The sequence below is a fragment of the Aquarana catesbeiana genome, linkage group LG02, assembly GCF_042186555.1.
Source record: "Aquarana catesbeiana isolate 2022-GZ linkage group LG02, ASM4218655v1, whole genome shotgun sequence".
NCBI lineage: Eukaryota > Metazoa > Chordata > Amphibia > Anura > Ranidae > Aquarana > Aquarana catesbeiana.
Window position 1 is genome coordinate 460422035 of NC_133325.1, and position 27642 is coordinate 460449676.

General features: G+C 42.7%; 1 protein-coding gene across 1 annotated transcript in view; it reads left to right on the forward strand.

Annotated features, from left to right (window-relative positions):
* Positions 1 to 22645: 22645 nt before the first annotated feature.
* Positions 22646 to 27642, forward strand: part of CD53 (CD53 molecule) — a 66924-nt gene continuing 61927 nt past the window's right edge. The window contains exon 1 of the mRNA XM_073615661.1: positions 22646 to 22812. The gene's annotated coding sequence lies outside the window, so the exon portion shown is untranslated. The remainder of the gene's footprint in view (positions 22813 to 27642) is intronic.

The window sequence follows — 27642 nt, forward strand, 5'->3', positions numbered from 1 at the left end:
AGTGTACTGTATTGACCACTAGAAAAGTATGAGCAACTGCACTATGGGTACATAGCACTGTATACTGTGTACACCACCTGAAGGAAATTAGAAACAGTACACCAGGAACGGCCTGCAGTCAGATATAGCTAAACTGGATACAGTGGATAAACTGGAACAGTGGATACATATATATATATATATATATATATATATATATATATATATATATACACAAGAGTTGTATATATATATATAAATATATATATATATATATATATATATATATATATATATATATATATATATATATATATATATATATATATATATATATATATATATATATATATATATATATATATATTAAATACACTGCAGCTAACTGAATCACCTGCCTGAATAAAGAATATTAGAAACAGTACACCAGGAATGGCCTGCAGATATATCTAAACCGTGTGCAGTGGAATATATATATATATATATATATATATATATATATATATATATATATATATATACACACACAAGAGACTATCTGTATATATATATATATATATATATATTAAATACACTGCAGCTAACTGAATCACCTGCCTGCTTGAAGTATATTAGAAACAGTACACCAGGAATGGCCTGCAGTGAGATATACTGTAACTAAACTGGATACTGGAGCTAAAGTGGATATACAGTGGGGACGGAAAATATTCAGACCCCCTTACATTTTTCACTCTTTGTTATATTGCAGCCATTTACTAAAATCATTTAAGTTCATTTTTTTCTTCATTAATGTACACACAGCACCCCATATTGACAGAAAAACACAGAATTGACATTTTTGCAGATTTAATAAAAAAGAAAAACTGAAATATCACATGGTCCTAAGTATTCAGACCCTTTGCTCAGTATTTAGTAGAAGCACCCTTTTGATCTAATACAGCCATGAGTCTTTTTGGGAAAGATGCAACAAGTTTTTCACACCTGGATTTGGGGATCCTCTGCCATTCCAGGTTGGATGGTAAACGTTGGTGGACAGCCATTTTTAGGTCTCTCCAGGGATGCTCAATTTAAGTTTTAAGGTTTAAGTCAGGACTCTGGCTGGGCCATTCAAGAACAGTCACAGAGTTGTTGTGAAGCAACTTCATTATTTTAGCTGTGTGCTTAGGGTCATTGTCTTATTGGAAGGTAAACCTTCGGCCCAGTCTGAGGTCCTGAGCACTCTGGAGAAGGTTTTCGTCCAGGATATCCCTGTACTTGGCCGCATTTATCTTCCCCTCAATTGCATCCAGTTGTCCTGTCCCTGCAGCTGAAAAACAGCCCCACAGCATGATGCTGCCACCACCATGCTTCACTGTTGGGACTGTATTGGACAGGTGATGAGCAGTGCCTGGTTTTCTCCACACATACCGCTTAGAATTAAGGCCAAAAAGTTCTATCTTGGTCTCATTAGACCAGAGAATTTTATTTCTCACAATCTTGGAGTCCTTCAGGTGTTTTTTAGCAAACACCATGCGGGCTTTCATGTGTCTTGCACTGAGGAGAGGCTTCCGTTGGGCCACTCTGCCATAAAGCCCCGACTGGTGGAGGGCTGCAGTGATGGTTGACTTTCTACAACTTTCTCCCATCTCCCGACTGCATCTCTGGAGCTCAGCCACAGTGATCTTTGGGTTCTTCTTTACCTCTCTCACCAAGGCTCTTCTCCCCCGATAGCTCAGTTTGGCCGGACGGCCAAATCTTGGAAGGGTTCTGGTATTCCCAATCGTCTTCCATTTAAGGATTATGGAGGCCACTGTGCTCTTAGGAACCTTAAGTTCAGCAGAAATTTTTTGTAACCTTGGCCAGATCTGTGCCTTGCCACAATTCTGTCTCTGAGCTCTTCAGGCAGTTCCTTTAACCTCATGATTCTCATTTGCTCTGACATGCACTGTGAGCTGTGAGGTCTTATATAGACAGGTGTGTGGCTTTCCTAATCAAGTCCAATCAGTAGGGATGAGCCGAACACCCCCCTGTACGGTTCGCACCAGAACTTGCGAACAGGCAAAAAATTTGCTCGAATACGCAAACACCGTTAAAGTCTATGGGACACGAACATGAATAATCAAAGGTGCTAATGTTAAAGGCTTATATGCAAGTTATGGTCATAAAAAGTGTTTGGGGACCTGGGTCCTGCCACAGGGGACATGGATCAATGCAAAAAAAAGTTTTAAAAACGCTGAAACGTTTTTTCAGGAGCAGTGATTTTAATAATGCTTAAAGTGAAACAATAAAAGTGTAATATTCCTTTAAATTTCGTACCTGGGGGGTGTCTATAGTATGCCTGTAAAGGGGCGCATGTTTCCCGTGTTTAGAACAGTCTGACAGCAAAATGACATTTCAAAGGAAAAAAAGTCATTTAAAACTACTCGCGGCTATGAATTGCCGGTCCGACAATACACATAAAAGTTCACTGATAAAAACGGCATTGAAATTCCCCACAGGCGAACCCCGAACCAAAATTTGAAAAAAAAAATGACGTGGGGTGTCCCCCTAAATTCCATACCAGGCCCTTCAGGTCTGGTATGGATATTAAGGGGAATCCCAGCCAAAAATTTTTTTTTTAAATGGCGTGGGGTCCCCCTCAAAATCTATACCAGACCCTTCAGGTCTGGAGTGGATTTTAAGGGGAACCCCGCGCCAAAATTAAAAAAAAAGGGCCTCATCCCCACAACCCTTGCCCGGTGGTTGTGGGGGTCTGCGGGTGGGGGGCTTATCGGAAACTGGAAGCCCCCTTTAACAAGGGGACCCCCAGATCCCGGCCCTCCCCCCTGTGTGAAATGGTAAGGGGGTACAAGAGTACCCCTACCATTTCACAAAAATACTGTCAAAAAAGTTAAAAATTACAAGAGACAGTTTTTGACAATTCCTTTATTTAAATGCTTCTTCTTTCTTCTATCTTCTTTCTTCTATCTTCTATCTTCCTTCAGTTTCTTCCTCCATCTTCTTCTTCTTCTGGTTCTTCTGGTTCTTCCTCCGGTGTTCTCGTCGGTAGCTCCTCCGCGGCATCTTCTTCTCTTCATCTTCTTCTCCGGGCCGCTCCGCATCCATGATGGCATGGAGGGAGGCTCCCGCTGTGTGACGCTTCTCCTCTTCTGATGGTTCTTAAATAACGGAGGGCGACCCAGTGACCCCGCCCCCCTCTGACGCACGGGGACTTGACGGGGACTTCCCTGTGGCATTCCCCGTGACGTCCTCCGTTATTTAAGAACCGTCAGAAGAGGAGAAGCGTCACACAGCGGGAGCCTCCCTCCATGCCATCATGGATGCGGAGCGACCCAGAGAAGAAGATGAAGAGAAGAAGACGCCGCAGAGGAGATGCTGGACGAGAACACCGGAGGAAGAACCAGAAGAACCAGAAGAAGAAGAAGATGGAGGAAGAAACCGAAGGAAGATAGAAGATAGATGAAAGAACATAGAAGAAAGAAGAAGCATTTAAATAAAGGAATTGTCAAAAACTGTCTCTTGTCATTTTTAACATTTTTGACAGTTTTTTTGTGAAATGGTAGGGGTACTTTTGTACCCCCTTACCATTTCACACAGGGGGAGGGCTGGAATCTGGGGGTCCCCTTGTTGAAGGGGGCTTCCAGATTCCGATAAGCCCCCACCCGCAGACCCCCACAACCACCGGGCAAGGGTTGTGGAGATGAGGCCCTTGTCCCCATCAACATGGGGACAAGGTGTTTTGGGGGGCTACCCCAAAGCATCCTCCCAATGTTGAGGGCATGTGGCCTGGTACAGTTCAGGAGGGGGGGCGCTCTCTCTCGTCCCCCCCTCTTTTCCTGCGGCCTGCCATGTTGCGTGCTCGGATAAGGGTCTGGTATGGATTTTTGGGGGGACCCCACGCTGATTTTTTTTTTCATTTTGGCGCGGGGTTCCCCTTAAAATCCATACCAGACCTGAAGGGTCTGGTATAGATTTTGAGGGGGACCCCATGCCATTTCTTAAAAAAAATTTTGGCCGGGGTTCCCCTTAATATCCATACCAGACCTGAAGGACCTGGTATGGAATTTAGGGGGACCCCCCACGTCATTTTTTTTTTTTAATTTTGGTTCAGGGTTCCCCTGTGGGGAATTCCCATGCCGTTTTTATCAATGAACTTTTATGTGTATTGTCGGACCGGCAATTCATTAATAGCCGCGAGTAGTTTTAAATTACTTTTTTTCCTTTGAAATGTAATTTTGCTGTCAGACTATTCTAAACACGGGAAACATGCGCCCCTTTACAGGCATACTATAGACACCCCCCCAGGTACGAAATTTAAAGGAATATTACACTTTTATTGTTTGACTTTAAGCATTATTAAAATCACTGCTCCCGAAAAAACGTCCGTTTTTAAAACTTTTTGTTGCATTGATCCATGTCCCCTGGGGCAGGACCCAGGTCTCCAAACACTTTTTATGACAATCCCATGCATATAAGCCTTTAAAATTAGCACTTTTGATTTCTCCCATAGAAAGGCTTTCGAATTTGCTGCGAACACCCCAAATTGTTCGCTGTTCGGCGAACTGGCGAACAGCCGATGTTCGAGTCGAACATGAGTTCGACTCGAACTCGAAGCTCATCCCTACCAATCAGTATAATCAAACACAGCTGGACTCAAATGAATTTGTAGAACCATCTCAAGGATGATCAGAAGAAATGGACAGCACCTGAGTTAAATATATGAGTGTCACAGCAAAGGGTCTGAATACTTGATGACTTGTGATATTTCAGTTTTTCTTTTTTAATAAATCTTCAAAAATGTCAAAAATTCTGTGTTTTTCTGTCAATATGGGGTGCTGTGTGTACATTAATGAGGGAAAAAAATGAGCTTAAATGATTTTAGCAAATGGCTGCAATATAACAAAGAGTGAAAAATGTAAGGGGGGTCTGAATACTTTTCTGTCCCCACTGTATATATATATATACGAGACTATCTGTATATATATATTAAATACACTGCAGCTGACTGAATCACCCGCCTGCCTGAAGTATATTAGAAACAGTACACCAGGAACGGACTGCAGTCAGATCTAGCTAAACTGGATACACGAGACGGACTGTATATATATATTAAATACACTGCAGCTAACTGAATAATCTGCCTGCCTGCTCAATCTAAATGACACTCTCTCTCCATCCACGTCAACGACACACTACACGAGGCCGACGTGCAGGCAGCCTTATATAGTGTGGGGCGTGGACTTAGTCCCCCTGAGCCACGATTGGCAAAAGGCAACCTTCGTCCCATTGACAACTTTCTGGCAGAGGGTAGTAGATTTTCCTCATGAATTTGATGTTTTTTTGTCTCTTATAATAGTGGTGAAAAACAGTAATGGGATCATCTTAGCAATGTCCTAACAACAAAGAAGGAGAAAGAGTCACCATCTCTGAGAGTTTTTCAGCCAGGCTTCGGGAAGGTATGTAAATGGCCTACACCTACAGCAAGGCTATTATTCAACTTTAATCAAAGCTACAAAGTTGTTTTTCATCTACAGGCATCCCTTACCTGCATAGGCAATTTATTGGAAAAGGTGAACCAACCCTATACGGCCCATTTCACCCTATTAAAATCACTGAAAACCAGCTTAATTTTGCCTTCCCAATGCATTTGGCCAAAATGGTAAAAAGAAATATCTAATTTTTCACCACAAATGACAAAGAAACCTCACCTTCACATAGATCAAACAACAGAAGTACAGCAGCAGCCCGATGGTAGATAGACAGCGCAAAGGGCTAATGAAAGCGGTGGCCTGGCTCAGAGAGCAGGGTGGCGGCAGCCAGTGTTGGCGGGGCTCGGGAGTGCTGCTGTACCTGGCCAGGGCTAAGATGACTAGTGTGGGTTGAGCTGGCGGTGGGAAGAAAGGTGATGGCAGAAGAGAGAGGGGTCCTGGCTGCTTCTGGACTCCTGACAACGAGCTGTACCGGGAGGACCGACTTTGTGTAAGTCTCACTTGTCCTGTATGGCTTCTCTATTCCTGGCTGGTCTTTTTACTGCAGGTGGCATGACTAGTCATTCCTGGCAGCTCATCTTTAGGGATGTCACTTATATTGGGCTCTGTTCCTTCCTGCCCTCAGTTAACCTTCATAGCTGTGTGTGCTCTGCTCTGCTCATTGCTAATAGCAAGTTCTATGAGTTTTCTGTCTATTGGTGGTCCCCTCACCTTCCCAGTCCATGGTGTGCAGGCAGTGAGGAGATGATGTGCTGTAACCTTCAGCAAGCAATCAGTGAGTGGTAATGATGTGCAGTAACCTCTAGCAACCAATCAATGAACAGTAGTTATCTGCTTTAATCACTAGCAACCAATAGGTAAGCGTTAATGATGTGCAGTAACCTCTATCAACTAATCAGTGAGCAGTTATAATGTGCAGTAAACTCTAGCAACCAGTGAGCAGTAATAATTTGCAGTAACCTCTATAAACTAATCAGTGAGTAGTAATAATGTGCAGTAACCTCTGGCAACCAATCAGTGAGTGCTAATAATGTGAAGTAACCTCTAGCATCCAACCAGTGAGCCGTAAGGTTGTGCAGTAACCTCTAGCAACCAATTAGTGAGTTATAATAATGTTCAGTAACCTCTAGAAATCAATCAGTGAGCCTGGACCAATCAGTGAGTTAGGGCCACTTCTATATGTTTACATTATTAAAGTTTTTTTTAGATAAGTCTATGTGTGTGCTTGTTTGTCTTTTGGGATATTGGGGTAGAGAGCAAAATTGCATGGGGGGGGGGAGCAAGAAAATGTTTGCCCAGGGTCCAATCGAAAATAAAATAGTGCCTCAATTTAAAAAGTAAACAGAGATGGGGCGGGTACCATCATCCTTGGACTTGGAATAATGAAAATATGGGTGTTTGAGGAGCTACTCCAAAAATTGCCCCTGGACATTGTCGTGGGGCAATTTTTGGAGTAGCCCCGACACATCCATTTTTTCAATAGAAAATAAAGATGGCCCTGCGTTCAGCAGGGTTCTGTGGACAGTTCCCTTGCTCAATCAGATCTGAACAGGACAGATGTCAGTTCTGTGACATCCATGCTGGTCAGTTTTTGTCCTCATTTTGACAGCAGACTGTAGCGAACTTGTGTTGGATCTTCATGCTGCCAGGTAAAAATTGACTTGCATCTGTTTAGATCAGGCTACCTCCGATCCATCACGTTTAGGTCTGGAAAAATAGAAAAGGATGCAGTCCTTTTTTTTCTGGACCTAGACAAACTTGTAGGTAGGCTGTTACAAACAGACAGCAGTTAATTTACATACACCTACCCGTGGACTCGCATGGAGCTTCTCATTAAGCCTGTCTGAAAAACTGACAGACATGATTGGAAAGCCCATGTGAAAGGGCCATTATTGAAGACCTGTTCAGTCAGACTGAAGTGGTTAAAATCTTTTTAAAACTTTAGCCCACATTTCTTTTTAGATCTAAAGGGGAAATACAAAAGACTTGTGCTAAGAATATCTAAGTATGCTGTTGGACTTTTGTAATGCTTTTGATGTCTTCCTGGATTTCAAAACAATATGTTCCAGGAATTATTCAAGTTTAAAGTGTAATCTATTTTGTTGAAATCTTCATATATTCTCCTTTTCTGTCAGAGCATAAGAATTATGATTGGTTCTTCAGAAGTTAAAATATAATATTTCTGTATGTGAGGAGAAAAAAAAACTCTTGACCCAAAAAAGTTGTTGTGACGAACGTGGTGTCAGACTACTGCCCTTTCCACAAAATCGTGACAAAGGACTGGTTGACCTCACACCATGCTGTCACTGATTAGGCAACAATGACACTTTAAGCCTCGCCTTGCACAAATCTAAGTGCCAGCAGGATGTGAGCAATTGTCACTGGGTTAAGTTAACTAAGACATTGACCCTTTAAACTGCCAACACCGACTTTTACTGAAAGAGTCAAAAACTTTCACAAGATTAGCAATACAATTATGATTTTAAAAGAAATGACTGTACACACAGTGCCATCACAGACAGATATGTTCAGAGATTTATCATGTAAGAATCAAGAGACAGGGATTCTTTGAGTTTTCCTTTAGCGCATTAGAGACAGTTTTAACACTCAATATATGGTTTCTTAATCAAAGTGGTGCAAATAAAATATTTTCAGAAAAAGGGTATTACAAAGATACAAAGAGACAATAATGCAACAGAGAAATAAAAAGTTGAAAAGGGAAATACTTGTGAGTTCTGGTTTGCAGAGTCCAATGACTATGCAAAGACGGTACAGTGGCTCTCACAAGTCTTTTTAGGTGTTCCTTGGTTTGATGCTTAAACGAGAGCTGTCCAAAGGTGTTTGTAGTTCACTTTTCTTTGGTATCAAGGGGGTGTTGACGGGGACCATCTGACCAATTAAGGTATGAGAAGTGGCCCTGGGATGTCAGATCTCTGAATACCTACAGGTTACAGTCTGCTACCATGCATTATATTGTCCAGCATTAAAATAACTTCAAAATGGATATAACTATGATAGGTCTCAGATGCCCAGTTTGGCTACGACAGGAATTAGGCCGGTTCTGTTCCCAGTACTCATAGGTTAACAACCCTACAAATTAACTGAGGAAGGTAAATATATCCTTATTCTGGCTATGCTGTTATTATTTCATGAGTCACCCTCCCTCCTAGATTGTAAGCTCTAACGAGCAGGGCCCTCTGATTCCTCCTGTATTGAATTGTATTGTACTTGTACTGTCTGCCCTAATGTTGTTGTAAAGCGCTGCGTAAACTGTCGGCGCTATATAAATCCTGTATAATAATAATAATAATAATAATGAGTTATGAAATATACTGAAGTTTTAGAGTTTAGCTTGCTAACCAGTCTTTCAGGAATGTGCATTGCTACAGTATTTACGATAGAGAGGAGAGTTGTTAGAACTCCAGTAACTCAAGTGGGCAAGTCAGACAGCTTTATGGGTGCTGGGATGTGTATTGGGGATTAGATTCTATTAGTCTTATCAACAGACTGATACAAGGTGTCTGGTGTGCAACTAAGAGTTTGTGGATTGTGTAAACTAGAGGAGGAGGGAGGGGGAAGGTCACTGCAGCTATGCCTTCTCATAACAAAATGGCATGGGAGACTTGTGACCTGAACAAAATGGCTGCCACACACACACACACACACACACAGAGCTATTTGTGTGCCAGTAAGCACAACCATGATGCTTGTGTCAATCATTGGACTGACCCTACCTTCTGGTGTGCTGAATGCTGGTGCTCATCTCCAGAGCGCCCCTAATGCCAGAGATGAACACTGTCTATCAGCCCTCATTTCCTCATGATGTATATGTCTCCTTGCTAGCAACATAGACAGAAAGCTGTGGGGAACAGGGCAAGCTGTCCGATTATGCAACTCAGCAACCAAGGGGTGAATCACAATGGGACCAATTGCTAGATGTATTTAGCATACAGTGTCATGAGATCTTTAGTGCTTTGTTAGGACAGACAGTCCTGTACGTCTATTTAACAACTGATACATAGTAGAGACATTATTTATTAATTATGACAAACACCTTGTTCCCTCATAAACATTACATAACTAGGGAGAACTAAGCAGGATTTGCAGTCCTGGAGTTTTCAGAAAAGAGCATTTTAGGCCCTTTGCACACAGGGCATCTGGCTGCTATGACTCCAGTCCCAGAATACCCCTGTTCCAGCCAATTGTTCCTGAATGCATAGGGCTACAGCATTTGGCCCCATCCTAGCCGCAGCATATTTCAGCCTGTAGACTTTGACAGGCTGCAGGCAGCAGAGCTGGACGCTGCATCTATACTGCCTGGATACATTAAAATGTGGGGTTGGGAGGCACAGCAGCTAGCCGCCCCATAAGCGATAGACCTAATAGATAGAACTATGCCATGTTCTGAACTGTATCTTTGTGTGGAGGCGGACATCTTTTTTAGGGGCAGGGTATCTCATGTCAGAGATTCCAGCAAGGAGAATCGTAAACAGAATAATAGTGATATCAACAGGCAGCAGTGCCTTAGATCTCCTACTGAAAATGTACATCTATGAGGCTGTGGGCACACTCATATACAAAATTATACTGCTATCAGTGATAATTTTCTGTAGGATATGTGGATGGTCTGGGTCAGTCTTAATGTCAAAACTCTTGTAGGGAAATCTGTTGGTTCAGATTTGTTTTTAGCTATGTATTGAAGTATTTTGATGTAACTTTAAAGGTTAACTTTTTTTATTGTTTATTCAGTAATTGTTACACAGGTGTACAAGCACAGCGAATATTGCAGTATTCAAAGTTCAATACAGTGGACAGGTATACAGGTTGACATTATGCATCAATACATATAACACATCTCACAATACATTTCCTTGTTATCAGGGGTTAAGCTCTGACATTTACTGTATCATACCATTGTTGTGGTCTGTTATTAGGCAGGAGGTATAGTACTCTCTGAACTCACCCATGAGTTCCAAATTTTGGTGAACTTTTTGGGGCATCCCCTAGCTTCGTATGTCAGCTTATATAATGGTATAGCTTGGTTGACAATAGTGAGCCAGAGTTTTACAGTCGGAACAACATTGGATTTCCAGTGCATGGTTATTGTTTTTTTAGCATAAAACATCACTATACGTATAAAAGCTTGAACGTTTTTGGATAACTCTTCATCGTCAATATACCCCAACAGACATCTAAGAGGATTACAGATATTCGGTATTTTAGCTATATTGCTGATAATGGCCGTAACCTCTGACCAAAATTGTCGTACCGGCGCGCACTCCCAAATTAAGTGGAAGAACGTGCCCTCAGCCGTCCCGCATCGAAGGCACAGGGAATTGGATGTTCTCTTAAGTTTAAATAGCAATTGCGGTGTGAAGTATGCTCTGTATAATAGCTTAGTCTGGATCACTTTATCCCTGGAAGAGATGACGGAGGGGACCTGCACGGGAAGAATTTCCCCCCAAATCTCCTCCGTTAGCCCGGGTATGTCCGATTGCCATTTATGTTCAATAGCGGTGAGCCTAGTAGTAGTAGAATGTAATAGAGTCTTATAATAGGACGAAATTAGTTTGTCATGAGAGGGGTCAGTCAGTAAAAGCTCAAGTTGGGAAGGTTGCATCTCTGTATTATGAAGCCCAAATTGTGCAGCTGCAGTATGTCTTATCTGTAAATACTGAAAGTAGACCGTGCTTGGGAGCCCAAAATCCCTCTGAAATTCCATAAATGATCGGAATGTATTGTCTAGAAACAAGTGTGATATTGTTTTTACCCCTTTCTTTGCCCAGTATCCCCCGTCAGTTCTCTGGTTAAATTCTGGCAAACATGGGTTTCCCCATAATGGAGAATTAGGAGACAGGACAGCCCTGGAACTGGGGGTAGTGGACACCCTTGTCTTGTACCTCTCTTTATCTGAAAAGCTTTTGATACGGACGTATTTACTCTCAATCTAGCGATAGGATTGGAATACAGGAGGCGTACCCACTTTATGAAAGTGGAGCCAAACCCAAATTTAGCTAGGACTTCAAAAAGATATGGCCATTCGACTGAGTCGAAGGCCTTGTGAGCATCTAAGGCCAATACAGCGCGGGTACCAGTTTTGTCGTGAATTGCCTGTAGATTAGTATACAGTCTACGTAAATTGATAGAGGTTGACCTTCCAGGTATGAATCCTGTTTGATCCGCCCCCACAATGGTTGTAATCACCGCATTTAATCGTTTAGCAAGTACTTTGGCTAAAATCTTTACATCAGAGTTGATAAGTGAAATTGGCCGGTATGATTCGCATAAAAGGTGGTCTTTATGAGGCTTAGGGATTAACACTATCAACGCTTCTGACATGGAGGGCGGTAGCTGACCTGTTTTAAGGGCAAAATTGTACATCCTTAACAAATGTGGCATTAACAGGTCCCGAAATTGCATGTACCACTCAATAGGGAACCCATCAAGGCCTGGAGTTTTATGTCTGGCGAATGATTGTATTGCCTCCCCTATTTCGTCTACCATCAATGGGGCATCAAGTGTGGCTGCCTGAAGCTCCGTTAATTTTGGGAGTGAAATTTCCGAGAGGTAATCGTCTAATTCCACTATTGTATAGTGAGCTCTGGTTGTGTATAGAGTGGAGTAGAACGCTACAAACGCTTCCATAATGTCTTCGCTCTGTTCCACCACTATGCCCGCTAGATTTTTAATTCTGGGGATATTGCAGAGTTGGTAATCCGGTCTAGCTAGATATGCTAATAGTCGACTATTTTTATCCCCAAATTCAAATATACGTTGATTCTGATATAGAAGTTTTTTCTGTGTACGTTCCAATAATACTGGATCCAACTCTCTTGCCTTGTGTCGCCAAGTGGCGTGTGTCGCAGAAGTAGGGCCATTAGAATACACAATCTCTGCAGCCCTAAGCTCACCCTCTGCGTCCACTAGTCTGGACTGTGATGCCTTACGGGCTTGTCCAATCGTAGCTGCAAAAGAACCAGGAGTGGTGGCCTTAAAGGCATCCCAAACTGTCAGGGCATCTGCACTATGTTTGTTGTTTATCCAGTAAAGTTTCATATCTGCTGAACTCTGGTCTATCACGGCCTGATCCGCTAACCACAGTGGGCTCAGCCTCCACACCCTATACGAGGAAGGCGTGTTAAAGGCCAGGTCCACCATCAAAGGTGAATGGTCAGACAGTGCCCTAGGAAGATATTTAATTCCTGCTATTAAATGAAGTATATCAGAGGAAACCAAACAGAGATCAATTCGTGATAGAGTATTATGAGAGTCAGATTGACACGAGTATTCCCTCACATTAGCATGTCTCCATCTCCAGACCTCCACCAGGTCAAATTGAGTTAGGTAAGATCCTAAGGGCGTTGGGGGTGATGTAGAGCATCGGAATCTGTCCATAGAATTATCTAGAACAGTATTGTAATCCCCAGCTATTATTAATGGGCCTTCAGCAATTTCAAGTATTGTTCCCATCACCTTCTCAAAAAATTTTCTAGTGAAGGGTGGTGGGACATAAATGTTTATCACAGTATATGGTTTACCTAGAAGTTCCATTACCAGGATGACAAAACAGCCATTTGGATCAAGTTTAATATGTTTAATTGAGATTGGTGCTGATTTGGCTATGAGAATAGACGTCCCTTGGGCAAAGGAAGAGTAGGTGGAATGTAGAGCATAAGCTATTTTGGCTCTTTTAAGGGCCATAACCCTGGAGCCCTGGAGATGGGTCTCCTGGAGAAGGATTACATGCGGTTTGTGACGTGCTAAATAATCAAACATCGCTGAGCGTTTTACCTTAGAATTAAGCCCCCTAACATTCCATGAGATCAGACGCAAAGTATTCATTTCCAAGTGTAAAACATACGTTTGCACGACCATCTCCCGAGGCACCTCAGAGTCCACCAACGTGTGGAACTCCAATCTCCTCGAGAGGTGGGGGCGCAACCCCGGAAACATTTGCAAAAAAATATTATGTTGTCAAGCACGTATACCTGAGCACCTTGATGATCTATCCGATCTGTGAACCTGTAATCATTTGTCATAAAATAATAATCATGTAACCATGGCTTTAACAATGCCAACTCATAGAAGGTTTTCCAACCCTCCCGACCTTCCCTAACCCTCCCGGCTCCCATACCCCAACTCACGAGAGCTTTGTACCCTAAACTGAAACTGCGTAGCAGGGGGTGTTTAGAACAGTCCCGTGGTCAATAAACCTGAGATAATACTATTAGGGGGAGGCTGTGAACACAAGCTACCACCCGTGATCACTTCCCGAGCTGAATAGTCAGCAGCCCGGCCTTAGAAAAATATTCTTCCGAGTGTTTGCAGAAAAGTTTCAGTTCCGGCCCACCGGGCTGTAACAAGACTGGTCAGCCAATAGAAGGATACCAACAGTTCCATCTTTGGACGGGCAGTATTGGGTTTCTTAATCTTCCTGTAAGTGGATAAGTGCCAATATGAGAATGTCAAAGTCCTTATGCTGATTCTCAATTTTCTCTGTTGATATTAAAAGAGCGTTAGTTCAAGGATGTCGATGAACAGAGAATTTTGCTGTTATTGGAACAATAAGGAGATGTAGTGGTCAGCGAGGGGGTGATCTCCGTGGCAGGTTCCTTTGCTCCAAAGGTCCTAGCGTGTCTGCCCAGTGAGCCGTTTCTTTCGGATCAGTGAAAAAATGGGCTTTACCCTGGTGAATAACACGAAGGCGTGCAGGGTATAGCATACTGTATGGTAGTTGTAGATCACGTAGGCGCCTCTTGACCGCTAGGAAAGTGGCATGTTGTTTCTGCGTGGCTACCGAAAAGTCAGGGAAGATGGTGATGCCATTACCGTTGAAAAGTATGTTTCCCTTTTCTCTGGCTGCCCTGATGATGGCTTCTCTATCCCTAAAATGCAGCAACTTAATGAGCATAGCACGTGGGGGTGCCCCAGGGGGTAAGGGACGCAGCGGAACCCTGTGGGCTCTCTCGATGGCAAACATGGTGGAGAAAACATTGGCGCCAAACACTGACATCAGCCATTGCTCCATAAACTTTTCTGGGGCCTTGCCCTCTGCACCTTCCGGAAAGCCTAGGAAACGGAGATTATTGCGTCTCAGGCGGTGTTTCATATCTGTGAGCTTATCAGACATATAATCTTGGGCCTGGCACAACTCCCTGACAGAACCCTGTAAGGGACGCATGTCATCCTCTAAATCTCCTATGCGCTGTTCCGCATTTTGCACCCTATGTCGCAGATTTTGCACATCATGCTTCAGGAATGATAGATCAGTTTTAATTGAGTCCATCTGAGTGGTGAGGGAAGCATGGCTGTGCTGTATAGCCTCCATGATTTGTGAGAGAGAGGGCTCTGCAGGGCCTGCAGCCACATTAGCACTAGGATAAGATACTGAGTCAATGTCATCTGGGGAGGTGGACAGAAGGGGGTCTTCAGGGCTACTGCCAGGGGCATGTTGTGACTCACCCTTCCCTCGATGCTGCTGGATTGTCAGGGAGGTGGATGGATGGCCTTGCTTCTGAGCGTGGAGCCGGCCGGCGCCATTTTGCTGCGGCGGGCATGGCTGCGATGGCGGACCGAATTCCGGGGCTTCCTCCATGGCCGGACCATATTTGACCATTGCCAGGGGTGCTCTGGAGTCCTGGGATGTTACTGAGCTCGAGGATGGTTGCGGATGGCGGCCGGGCTAGCAGGATGGTTGGAGGATCTAAGCGGGACGGACGGAGCTCAGGCTTTACACGTCCTTACATCCCGGTCGTTGGCCACGCCCCCCCTTGATGCAACTTTAAATCACATACTGCTGCTCACATACAGAAATCTGTACAGACAGACCCATTAATTAAAAGGTATTGTATTGTGCTACATAGATATTCTCCAGCACTGAATTGGCCCTTTACTGGTATTATCATGGTTTCATTGTTTGCCATTTAAAAAATGTATATCAATAAGTACAAAAACATATTTGTATATGTGGTCATTGTGTGGTCTGGGGTTGTGATATATCATATCTAGATATTAAACCAATATGGCTAAATAGGAAAGTTGTAGATACGGTTAATCATAAAAAAAAAAAAGAAAAAAGAAAATTAATTTGTTGAGTGTTAAGACCACTGAAAATTCATTAAAGATGTATAAAGAATATTTAAAACAATTCAAAAAAGAAATCAAACTGCAGCTTATACTGTAAGTCCTGTTGTGGGCTGACAACACACAGCATTTTTGTATACTAATGCCGTGTACACACGATCGGAAATTCCGACAACAAATGCTCAATGGGAGCTCGTTGTCGGAAATTCTGACCGTGTGTAGGCTCCATCGGAAATTTGAGAGCTGGTTCTCAAATTTTCCGACAACAAAATCCGTTGTCGTAAATTCCGAGCATGTGTTCACAATTCTAATGCACAAAATTCCATGCATGCTCTGAATCAAGTACGAGATGGAAGCGCTCGGTCTGGTAAAACTAGTGATCGTAATGGAGATAGCACATTTGTCACGCTACAAATTTTGAAATCTTTTAATGCAGCGCATTCTCTCCTTCTTTATAATGCTAGAATTATGAAGTTGTTATGCTGCTGATATTCACACAGAGTTCTGACAAACTGATTTCTTTATTATTTCTTGTGACCTCATGAATAATCTTTTTTATTTTTTCGCCAGATCTCCAGAATAATGTTTATAATTTTTGTTTATAGTGATCTCCTTTTTTTTTTAAATCAAGATCTCCTGTTTTTTATTTTTTTTCTAGTGATCTCCATAATATTTTTTCTCATTTTGTGTGTCAAGTTACCACAACACCATTATTATCTTGTATTTTTTAACCTCAAAGAGATTGGTTGGTGTTGGTGTCCCTTGTTAATTTGACATTGTATTTTTGAAATGTACCTGCCTACTCACAAACAAACTGTCCTTTTTTAATTATAACACATAGCCAATGATTTAAGAAAAAAAAAACATTTATTAGGGATCATAACAAAATAAAGAGGAAGGCAGCGCTGGATAAACTGGTGAAATTAGCGAAGCCTTTGTACCCCAGAGCACACATCAACTATTTGACAGGCAAAATTGGAAGCCTGAGGAGTCCATTTAATAGGGAGCACAATCTGGTCCAGGACCCCGAGAGATCAGGAACAGCAGCAGGTGACATATATGTCCCCAGGCTGTGGTCTTACAACAGCCTGCGTCTTTTGCTAGACCAGACCGAACCCAGGCCATCACTCTCTTGTCTTCCTTACATGCTTCCTTCCACGCTTGCTTCCGGGCTGTGGCTCTGGTGTTGGAGTTGTGGCAGGAGGTGGAGGAGGTGGATGGTCCAACTCAAACAGGTGGGTTTTGCTTGTGAGTTGGCCCCTCAACCCTTTATTTAGGGCCACATATATCACTTCCTCACAAAAGAGGCATTGGCCCACCTCCATTTCCTGCATTTTGTTGGCAGCCATGCAGGCATAGGCCTCAAGAAGACTGGGGGGGGGTTCTGAGGGCCGCAGAAGCCTGCCGAATTAACCCAAGTGCTGACTCCTCCACGTTACTCCCCTTCCTGGGCCTTTTTTGTTGAAGGCGGGGGGGATCTGGGATTCGGTCAGGATATTGGGCCCGGCCACCTCCTGGCTGCCACTTACCCCCGCCACCTCCTGGCTGCCAATGAAGATGAATGGGAAAACTCTGGACAGCCGCACTCCAAAGAAAATTTCTTTTGCATTTCTTGAAAAATCGGGATCACACTGTACAAGCCACAGCAAAGTGATACAGACAGGAACTGACACATTTCACACTACGGAGAGTGCTTACTCATAGCTACTCTCCATAGTGTGAAACGCATCAGCTCCTGTCTGTATTGCTTTGCTGTGGCTTGTACAGTGTAATCCAGATTTTTCAATAAAGGCAAAAGAAATTTTCTTTGGAGTGAGGCTGTCCAGAGTTTTCCTGTTCATCTTCATTTGCTATGCGCATTAGCCAGCACCTGGGGCTCTTCTATTCCAGAGGAGAAGTTTTTGTTTCAGCTGACCAGCCTGAAGCAGTGGTATCCCTTTCTCTACTTCCTGGCTGCCACTTACCCCTGCCACCTCCTGGCTGCCACTTTTCCCTGCCACCTGCTGGCTGCCACTTTCTACAGCCTCCTCCTGGCTGACGATTTCCTGTGTATGAAAAAGGGACATAGGTTTAGTTTATTGTTCATCAATCACACACAATTTTGAGAAATATGTTGAACAATGCTATACCTGACTCAAGCTGGGCTCCTCCACATCTTCTTCCTGGGTGGAAGGCCCAGGTTGGACGTCAGAAGCCTCACCTGGGGTGGAAGGAAGAGTGGAAAGAAGGGTTGAGAGTGATGGCCTGATTTCAGTCTGGTCTGACAGAAATCACAGTCTGTCGAAGTACCACAGCCTGGGGACATAAATGTCATCTGCTGCTCCTGATCTCTGGGAATCCTGGACCTTCTTTTGCTCCCTATTATAAGTGCTCCTCAGGCCACCAATTTTGCACTTCAAATAGTTGTCTGCCGTGGGGATCTGCGGCTTCACAAATTCCAGCAATTTATTCAGTGCTGCCTTCCTCTTTAGTCGATTTGTATAAAAGGGGTGTTTTGTCTGCCACAGACAGGGCAGCTTTCTGTACAAATCAATGAATTGGGGGAGGAAATCATGTTAGTTGAATTTTATTTTATCTGCAAGACACAACACAAGATAAACCCTAATTTCAGGCTAAACTCGCATAATCTTGTCCCAATATAGGCCTCAATCTATAAGCAGTATAGGCCACTGATGCCCCAAGTTAAAATTACACCTTCTCTAGAATGATCGCTACTCCGTCCTCCGCTCACAGATCGTACGTACAACGCACGCATGTTACGCTTTATATACACTGCGCATGCGTGAAACTCCGCCCGCCCCTGACCTTCTTTATAGTATATTCCTCTCTTTCTGCGCAGTGGGAGATCACATGGTGGAGAAAGAACAAGTGCATGAAGACAGCAGCAACGATGAAAGCCCGGAGCCACGAACGTCCCAATCCCGAAGGAGATTTAAGGCCTCAAATATGTCCTTTGTAGAGATGGTGGAGATGATGGACATCTTGAAGCGGGCCGACTATGATGGGAAGCATGGACCTTACCCAAACCCAAATGTCAGAAAGGCCAAGATCATGGCTAAAGTTGTGAAAAGTCTGCACAGTGCTGCAAAAAAGTAAGTATTTGTAGTGTGTTCCTATTATTATTATTACGTTTGTGCTGCACCATGTGCATTTCTTTACTGTTGTACAGTTTAAAATGGCAAGTTTCAGGTTCATGGGCACAGTAATCATTCGTAGTAAACATTATTCGTTCGCCCACCAATATGATGTTTTTGGTAGATGCAGATTAACTACATTTGTTCATGCCTATTTGGATTAAAAGAAGTTTAGTACATTGTTGTCTCAATGGGTTTGTAACTAGAATGAAATGCAAACTTGATTCAGTGTAAGGAGAGGACACTCAGCAGCTGTTTACACATCTGGACGCAGGAGCACTAGTGTGGGACACCAGAACAAACTTTTTTTGGTGTCCCACACAGGTGCTCCAGTGAATACTAGGGGTCTCTACATGTGTGAAACTTCCACAAAACAGGTAAGTATTCCAGCTTTAAGAAAGGGAAAAAATCATGTCTTCAGCTTGGAATTCTGCCAAAACAGACAATTGTACGACACACTTCCAAGCAATGTTTCATATTACTATTTCTGCCATCAAATATCTGTGTGCTAAGTGTACCTTTTTTTTATTCACATAGTGACATCAGAGGACACCAGGGACCCACAACCTCCTAAAGAAGGGGAAATCTCAAAACCACAACCTCAGGATATGGAGGAAGGAGAGGTTTATAAAGTGGGCGAAATAGTGACCACAACAGGAGAGTGTCTGAGACCACAGATGTACATTGGGGCAAAAAAGTATTTAGTCAACCACCAATTGTGCAAGTTCTCCCACTTAAAAAGATGAGAGAGGCCTGTAATTGTCATCATAGGTATACCTCAACCATGAGAGACGAAATGTGGAAACAAATCCAGACAATCACATTGTCTGATTTTTGAAAGAATTTATTTGCAAATTATAGTGGAAAATAAGTATTTGGTCAATATCAAAAGTTCATCTCAATACTTTGTTATATATCCTTTGTTGTCAATGACAGAGGACAAACGTTTTCTGTAAGTCTTCACAAGGTTGTCACACACTGTTGCTGGTATGTTGGCCCATTCCTCCATGCAGATCTCCTCTAGAGCAGTGATGTTTTGGGGCTGTCGCTGGGCAACACGGACTTTCAACTCCCTCCAAAGGGCCTCTTAAAGAAGAAGATTCAGGTCTGTGAGAGCCAGAAATCTTGCTTGTTTGTAGGTGACCAAATACTTATTTTCCACCATAATTTGCAAATAAATTCTTTCAAAAATCAGACAATGTCATTGTCTGGATTTGTTTCTACATTTTGTCTCTCGTAGTTGAGGTATACCTATGATGACAATTACAGGCCTCTCTCATCTTTTTAAGTGGGAGAACTTGCACAATTGGTGGCTGACTAAATACTTTTTTGCCACACTGTATGCCTGCATATTTATAATACATGGTGTGTTTTTTTTATTTTAGGTGATGTGGATGTTGTGGAAGAAGAAACACATTTCACAAGTGCAAGTGCACACGTCCTCATCGGGGAGATCATGGTGTGCAATTGTGATTTACAGAAGATCAAGGAAGACATCAATGATGTGGAAAAAAGTCTCAAAAACATCATTGATGTTTTAGGCAGGAATTAAAACACACCAAAATGTTTGTAATTTTATTTTTTTTTATAACTTTTCTAAAAAATGTTAAAAGCCAAATTTTGAAGATTCACACAGTGTGTCAACATGGGCTATCTGCCATCAGGAGATATCAATGTACGCGTTTTGTGGGTGCATCCCCTTCCTCGCAACTAAAGTAGCTGAGAGGAAGGGGTTGCACCCCCCGAAACACGTCCATTGATCCCCCACGATGGGAGCTAGCACATGTTGACCTTAGGCATGGGATCAGGAGGGAAATCCCCATTTTGACTCCCAATTTGTGTGCATATTCAAAATTTGGCTTTCACAGGAGTGACATCACCCCATCTGATGAAGGCAATATCAAGTTTGGACATACTAATATCTGATATTGCCTTCAGTTTATCAAAGTTGAACTTTGTAAGTTCCTGAGTTGTGTATTGTTTATGCTTTTAAAAACATGCCTGTTTACCACAAAAAAGGATATTTCTACTGTCCAAAAAAAATTTGTATTCCAAAAATATGTTGGTTTGTTTAAAAACCCTTTTCTAAACGCACATGTGAATGTGCACAGAGTAATAATTTTTCTACTCAACAATGTGTGGCCTCTTCTTTCAATGCTCAATAGCAGTTTTTTGCTTAAGTTGGTGTTTACAGTGACAATGGGGGTTATTTCCTGAAGACAAATCCACTTTGCACTACAAGTGAACTTTCAGTGCAGTTTCAGAGCACTTTCAAGTGCACTTTTGAAGTGCAATTGTAGTGCAAAGTGGATTTTCCTTTAGTAAATAACACCCACAGTGCTTTATAATTTGCATCAATCAGGCCATTTCCGTCACTCCAAAAAATTAATTCATGGTGCTGAAAATGATGAATATTTTTATCATTAATGCATTACATACATTAACAACAAAAACAAGGTGTGTGTGTAGCAGAACCACAACATAATAGTTAGCTGAAGAAGAGATTGTCACCTCATGTATCCAAGAAATTACGTTTGCACTATTGAAGAAAATGGCCAAAGAAAGCCCATTGGAGAATCTAGGAGACAGCTAAAAGAAACACAAGCAGTAAATCAAAGGAAATATTTTTCAGTTTAAAATAAAACATTTTTGAAAAAATACATTTATTTAAATACATATAATGTGATGTTAAAGGAGAAATCTTACCTTAATATAGTCCTTCTGCAGGACCTGAATGATGGCAGAACAGGTCTCTGTAATAATGATTCCCAGAGCCTGGGGAGAGATGCCTGTCGAGAACTTGATGTTCTGCAGACTTCTCCCCGTCGCCAACTGCCGCAAGGTAGCGACGAGCCTCTGCTTGGCAGTGATGGCTTGCTGCATGCAGGTGTCCTGCTTCATAATATAAGGGGACAGCAAAGCCAACAGACAGTGACAAACGGGGTCCGTCATTCAGAGATAATTCCTGAAATCATCAGGATTATTCTCACAGATCTCCCGCAACAAAGGCATGTGCGAGAATTGGTCACGCTGGAGCAACCAATTCTTGGTCCATGAACTCCTCCTCGCCCTGTTCATGGACTGGGCTTGGGTCAAAGTAAGAACCCCAACACCAAGCCCCTGCGCAGCACGAACTCTACGATGAGTACGTACCTGCAACATGCCTTCAAAACGGTCGGCTGGTCAGAACAAACTAACAGAACGCACTGAAAATCAGAAAGGCCTGAGAAGAGTGAGCTGAAATTCAGAAATGAGCAGACAAGAACGCACTGGAAATCAAATAGGTAATATAAAAATACGCACTGAAAACCAGATGCGAACTGACTACACGCACTGAAAACCAGATACGAACCCACAAGCACAAACTGAAGAGCAGTAACGATCTGAAAAGCAGGAGGCTGAAAATCGCGAATCGTCTCTCACCAAACTTCTATTAACACGAGATTAGCAGAAGGAGCCCAAAGGGTGGCGCACTGGCTATTAAACTTCCTCTTTATAGTGCCGTCGTACGCGTTGTACGTCAGCGTGTTCTTGACGATCGGAATTTCCGACAACATTTGTGTGACCGTGTGTATGCAAGACAAGTTTCAGCCAACATCCGTCGGAAAAAAATCCTAGGATTTCGTTGTCGGAATGTCCGATCGTGTGTACGTGGCATAAGAGTTGTCAGCACCGACCCAATTTCCTTTGCTAAACTACTCAGGCCCAACTACTGTTCCATCTCCACAAAATAAAGGCTAATCATTTTGTAATTTTAACAGTTAATAGACCCTAAGGAAGCAAATAAAAGAAGTTAATTGTTAGGGTTTACTAATATAGTTGAAGACAGCTTGTTTGGCTTTGACCTTTGAAACCTTGTTACCATGAGAAACACCATTTAAAACTTTCAGAGGTATGACCACAATTTCTGAATATTTTTACTATTACTACATACTACAGCTGTTATCTTTCACTGAGAATTTTTTTCAGTTTTGTAAGAAGAGTTACACCCTCGGATACTCAGAGTAAGCTGCAAAACTCTTCTGCTTCTACTACGGAAATATTCAGTTATATATACTTCCTCTTAAGGCAGCAACTTCTTTTTCTTCTGAAATTCACACAGGCAAGTCTAGCAGTAAAGAAAGTTGTTGTGAAAGCTTTCAGAGAAGGTAAGATTGTAATTCTTTAGTGTAAACTGACTTTACAATGCGGGTCATTCAAAATGATAAATATCTCTATTGGTCCTTTCTTTTGACAATTGTGTAAATTGATGGGGAGATGTTTGTTTCTTTTACCTTCTATATGGTCATAAAAAACAAGCTACTGTGAGGACTCACTATGTAAATATAATGTCTAAGTACAGCCAAGAGGCTTTGGAAGGCTCACAATAGACATGATGAGATGAAAAGTAAGGTGGGAAAATGGGGATTCAAGTCCAGTAAGTGCACACTCTACAGCCAGTAAGACTTATAGATTTTGTAAATGGATGTAAATTCCTGTAGATATTGTATGTATATGGTTTCCTATGCCTCTAATAGGCATGGCTTACTGCAGTCCAACACTCTAAACTGGCTATTGATCCCTGGTAGTACTGTAAAAATACTTTTTTCATATTTACCTAAAATAGCCTTTATGATGTAAAAGTGTATATACCTATGTACAAATGTACTCAGAGTCATATAGAGTTGAACTGACCCAGCAGCCACTGGCATGGTTTGCTGTCTCCAGGTCAAAAGCCTGCATATAAGTAACCATACAAGGAATTTATAATAGTTTTATTAGTATCTTAACGTTTAAATACATTTTTGGAATTGTAAAAAAAGTTACCTTTTTCTAGGTTTAGAATTGTGTCAGATAATTACAATAAATCAGCATCTCAAATGTATTTTTATTTTTTTAAATTAATTTCCTATTCATGCAAATTAAAGTAATGTATCCAAAATTTTCATTGAATCTCAGATTATGCTATATTTTTATTGACAATATCAGATACTGGCAACTTTGTCATGGTATTTTCATTGTGAATGGCACAAAAGTACCTTGCCAGATGAATGGACTGCCTTAATGCAATGAACACTAACACGTGGAATAACAACTGTTAACGCATGTATGCTAAAAGCTTTTAGTTTTGGATAAAGTGGAAATGGGTGTTTTTTGTTGATTTTTTTACTGCTGTCTAGGCTCGACTAGAAAGATATACAGTGCCTTGCAAAAGTATTCACCCCCCCCCCCCTTGGCATTTTTCGTGTTTTGTTGCCTCACAACCTGGAATTAACATGGATTGTTTGAGGATTTGTATCATTTAATTTACAGAACAGGCCCACAGCTTTGAAGATTTTTTTATTTATTGTGAAGCAAACAACAAATAGGACAAAATAACAGAAAATGTCAATGTGCAAAGAAGTGGGGTTCTTTAAATAAGTGGCACTTCTGCTTTTGCACTTCAGCGATTTGCACAAAGCAAACCATAGCAGATTGCATGTGACCTCATTTTCATATTATCTCACCTTCTCTGAAACATGCACTCTTTACCTCTCCTCCTCCTCACAATTGCAGCCTCTCTCCTCAAGCTCTCTTTTCTACATCCCTCTGCTCCACCACACAATCTGTACATATCACCCTCACTTCTCCCCTCCCCCTATTACTGCACTCATCACCTCTTTCTAACTCTAAGCCCACTTGCTAACATACCCCCCAGGATACTGAAGCATGTCCCCTCATACAAATCATATTCTCATATTACCTCCCTTACTCTTCTGCTTCTCCCAATCGCTGGAGATATTTCCCCAAACCCTGGGCCTCCCTTATTTAACTGTGCCCAACACACCCATCACCATCACCCTACACCCTCTGGCAGTAGTCGCAATCTACACAATTTAGTCTCCATTCCTCTTCTTCCCAACACCAGCCTCCCTCTCTCCTGCACCCTCTGGAACATCCCCTCTGTCTGCAACAAACTCACTGTTGTTCATGTCCTCTTTGTCACTAATTCTTTTAATCTACTTGCTCTCACCGAAACCTGGCTCAACGAATATGACACCCCTTCTCCTGCTTCCCTCTCCCAGGGTGGCCTTCACTGGACACACTCCCCTAGGCCTAATGGATGCAAGGGAGGTGGAGTGGGATTCCTCCTATCCCCCCAGAGCACCTTCCAGGTTATTCACCCTCCTCCCTCTTTTTCCCTCTCATTATTCGAAGCCCACTGTATACGTCTATTCTCTCCTACTTCCCTAAGAATTGCTGTGATCTACCGGCCCCCTGGACCACTATCGACTTTCCTTGATGAGTTTTCTGCCTGGCTACCCTACTTTCTCTCTTTGGAAATTCCTACAATCTTTCTCGGTGATTTCAACATCCCTGCAAATACAAACACTCCTGCTACTTCTAAACTTCTTAGTCTAACCTCTTCATTTGACCTGAAGCAATGGGTACAGGCTTCTACTCACTCTGATGGCAACACCCTTGACCTTGTATTCTCCCACCTATGCACTCCATGCAACTTCTCAAACAATCCTTTTCCTCTCTCCGACCATCACCTTATTAGTTTCTCTCTCCCCCTGTCTTCCACCACCTTTCCCTCCAATCGCCTAACCATCACCCGTAGAAACTTTCGCAACTTCAACTCCTCTCTCCTCTATTCTGCTACTGACCACCTCTATGACAAAATCTCTCCCCTGTCCTGCCCCAACCAAGCCACGTCCATCTACAATAAATCCCTGTCCTCCACCCTGGACAGGCTCGCTCCCCTCACTACATGCAGAATCAGGCCTCGACCACTACAACCCTGGCAAATAGATGACACTAAAATTCTCAAAAAACTTAGTCGCGCTCTTGAGCGTCTATGGCACAAGACTAAGTCTCTCAAAGACTTCAACCAATACAAATCTGCTCTCCAAATATACTATTCTTTCCTCCATACTGCCAAGCAAACCTATTTTACAACTCTTATCAACACCTTCTCATCCAATCCCCGTAAACTCTTCTCTACCTTCAACTCTCTACTTTGTCCTCCACCACCTCCACCCACTGACTTACTTACTGCCCAGGAAATCACTAATCACTTCAAAATCAAGATTGATACAATCCGTGATGAAATCTCCACTCTACAGGTATCTCCCCCAGCTAAGACCCCATGTCAACAGGTACAACTGACACTCCTCCTATTCAAATCTGCTACTACAGACGAAGTTGCTAAACTCCTTTCTATCGCCCACCTAACCACCTGTCCCCTGGACCCTATTCCCTCTCAAATGCTACGGTCACCCTTTGACCCCATCCTACACTCTCTAACCCACATCTTCAATCTCTCCCTCACCTCTGGCATCTTCCCCAATGCTCTAAAACATGCACTGGTCACCCCCATACTTAAAAAGCCGTCCTTGGACCCTACCAATCTTAACAACCTACGCCCTATCTCCTTGCTCCCCTTTTCCTCTAAACTCCTTGAACGCCTGGTTTACAACCAACTGAGTGACCACCTCATTAAAAACAACCTTCTTGATCCCCTTCAATCTGGATTTCGCCCTCAACACTCCACACAAAAACCAACGGACACTATTCTGTACTTCTACTTTTGGATCTTTCAGCTGCCTTTGACACGGTTGACCACCCCCTCCTCAAAAAAAACTTTACTCCCTCGGTCTCCGTGACTGTGCTCTTCAGTGACTCTCATCCTACCTATCCCAACGCACCTTCAGTGTCACTTCCAATTTTACTTCCTCCACTCCTCTTCCCTTCTCTGTCGGGGTCCCCCAAGGTTCTGTTCTTGGACCTCTTTTATTTTCAATCTACACCTCTTCCCTGGGTCAGCTGATAGCCTCTCACGGCTTTCAATATCATTTCTATGCTGATGACACACAAATCTATCTCTCCACCCCTCAACTCACTCCATCAGTCTCCTCACGCATCACTAACTTACTAACCGACATATCTGTATGGATGTCACACCACTTCCTCAAACTCAACTTGTCCAAAACCGAGCTTATAATATTTCCTCCCCCACGTGCCTCTTCCCCTGACATCTCTGTCAAGAGCAATGACACAACCATCCACCCATCCCCACATGTCAGGGTTCTTGGTGTTATCCTGGACTCTGAACTCTCCTTTCGGCCCCACATCCAATCACTTTCCAAAGCTTGCTGCCTCAACCTCCGCAACATCTCTAAACTACGTCCCATTCTAACCAATGAAACCACAAAGCTCCTGATTCACACCCTGGTTATCTCTCTCCTTGACTACTGCAACTCACTCCTCATTGGCTTACCTTTAAATAGACTATCCCCCCTTCAGTCCATCATGAATGCTGCTGCCAGACTCATCCACCTTACAAACCGCTCAGTGTCTGCTACCCCTCTCTGCCAATCCCTCCATTGGCTACCACTCGCTCAACGAATTAAATTCAAAATACTAACAATAAGTTACAAAGCCATCCACAACTCTGCCCCCAGCTACATCACTAACCTAGTCTCAAAATACCAACCTACTCTCGCCATCTCCGTTCCTCCCAAGACCTCCTGCTCTCTAGCTCCCTCATCACCTCCTCCCATATCCGCCTCCAGGTCTTCTCCCAAGCCTTGCCCATCCTCTGGAATTCCCTACCCCAATCTGTCAGACTGTCTCCAAATTTATCCACTTTTAGGCGATCCCTGAAAACTTTCCTCTTCAGAGAAGCCTATCCTGCCTCCATCTAACAACTGCACTATTTTCTCCATTAGCTCATCCCCCACAGCTATTACCCTTTTGTATAACTTGACCCTCCCTTCTAGATTGTAAGCTCTAACGAGCAGGGCCCTCTGATTCCTCCTGTATTGAATTGTATTGTACTTGTACTGTCTGCCCTAATGTTGTAAAGCGCTACTTAAACTGTCGGCGCTATATAAATCCTGTATAATAATAATAATAATAATAATAATAATGTGCATAACTATTCACCCCCCTAAAGTCAATACTTTGTAGAGCCACCTTTTGCGGCTATCGCTTTTGATAAGTCTCTATGAGCT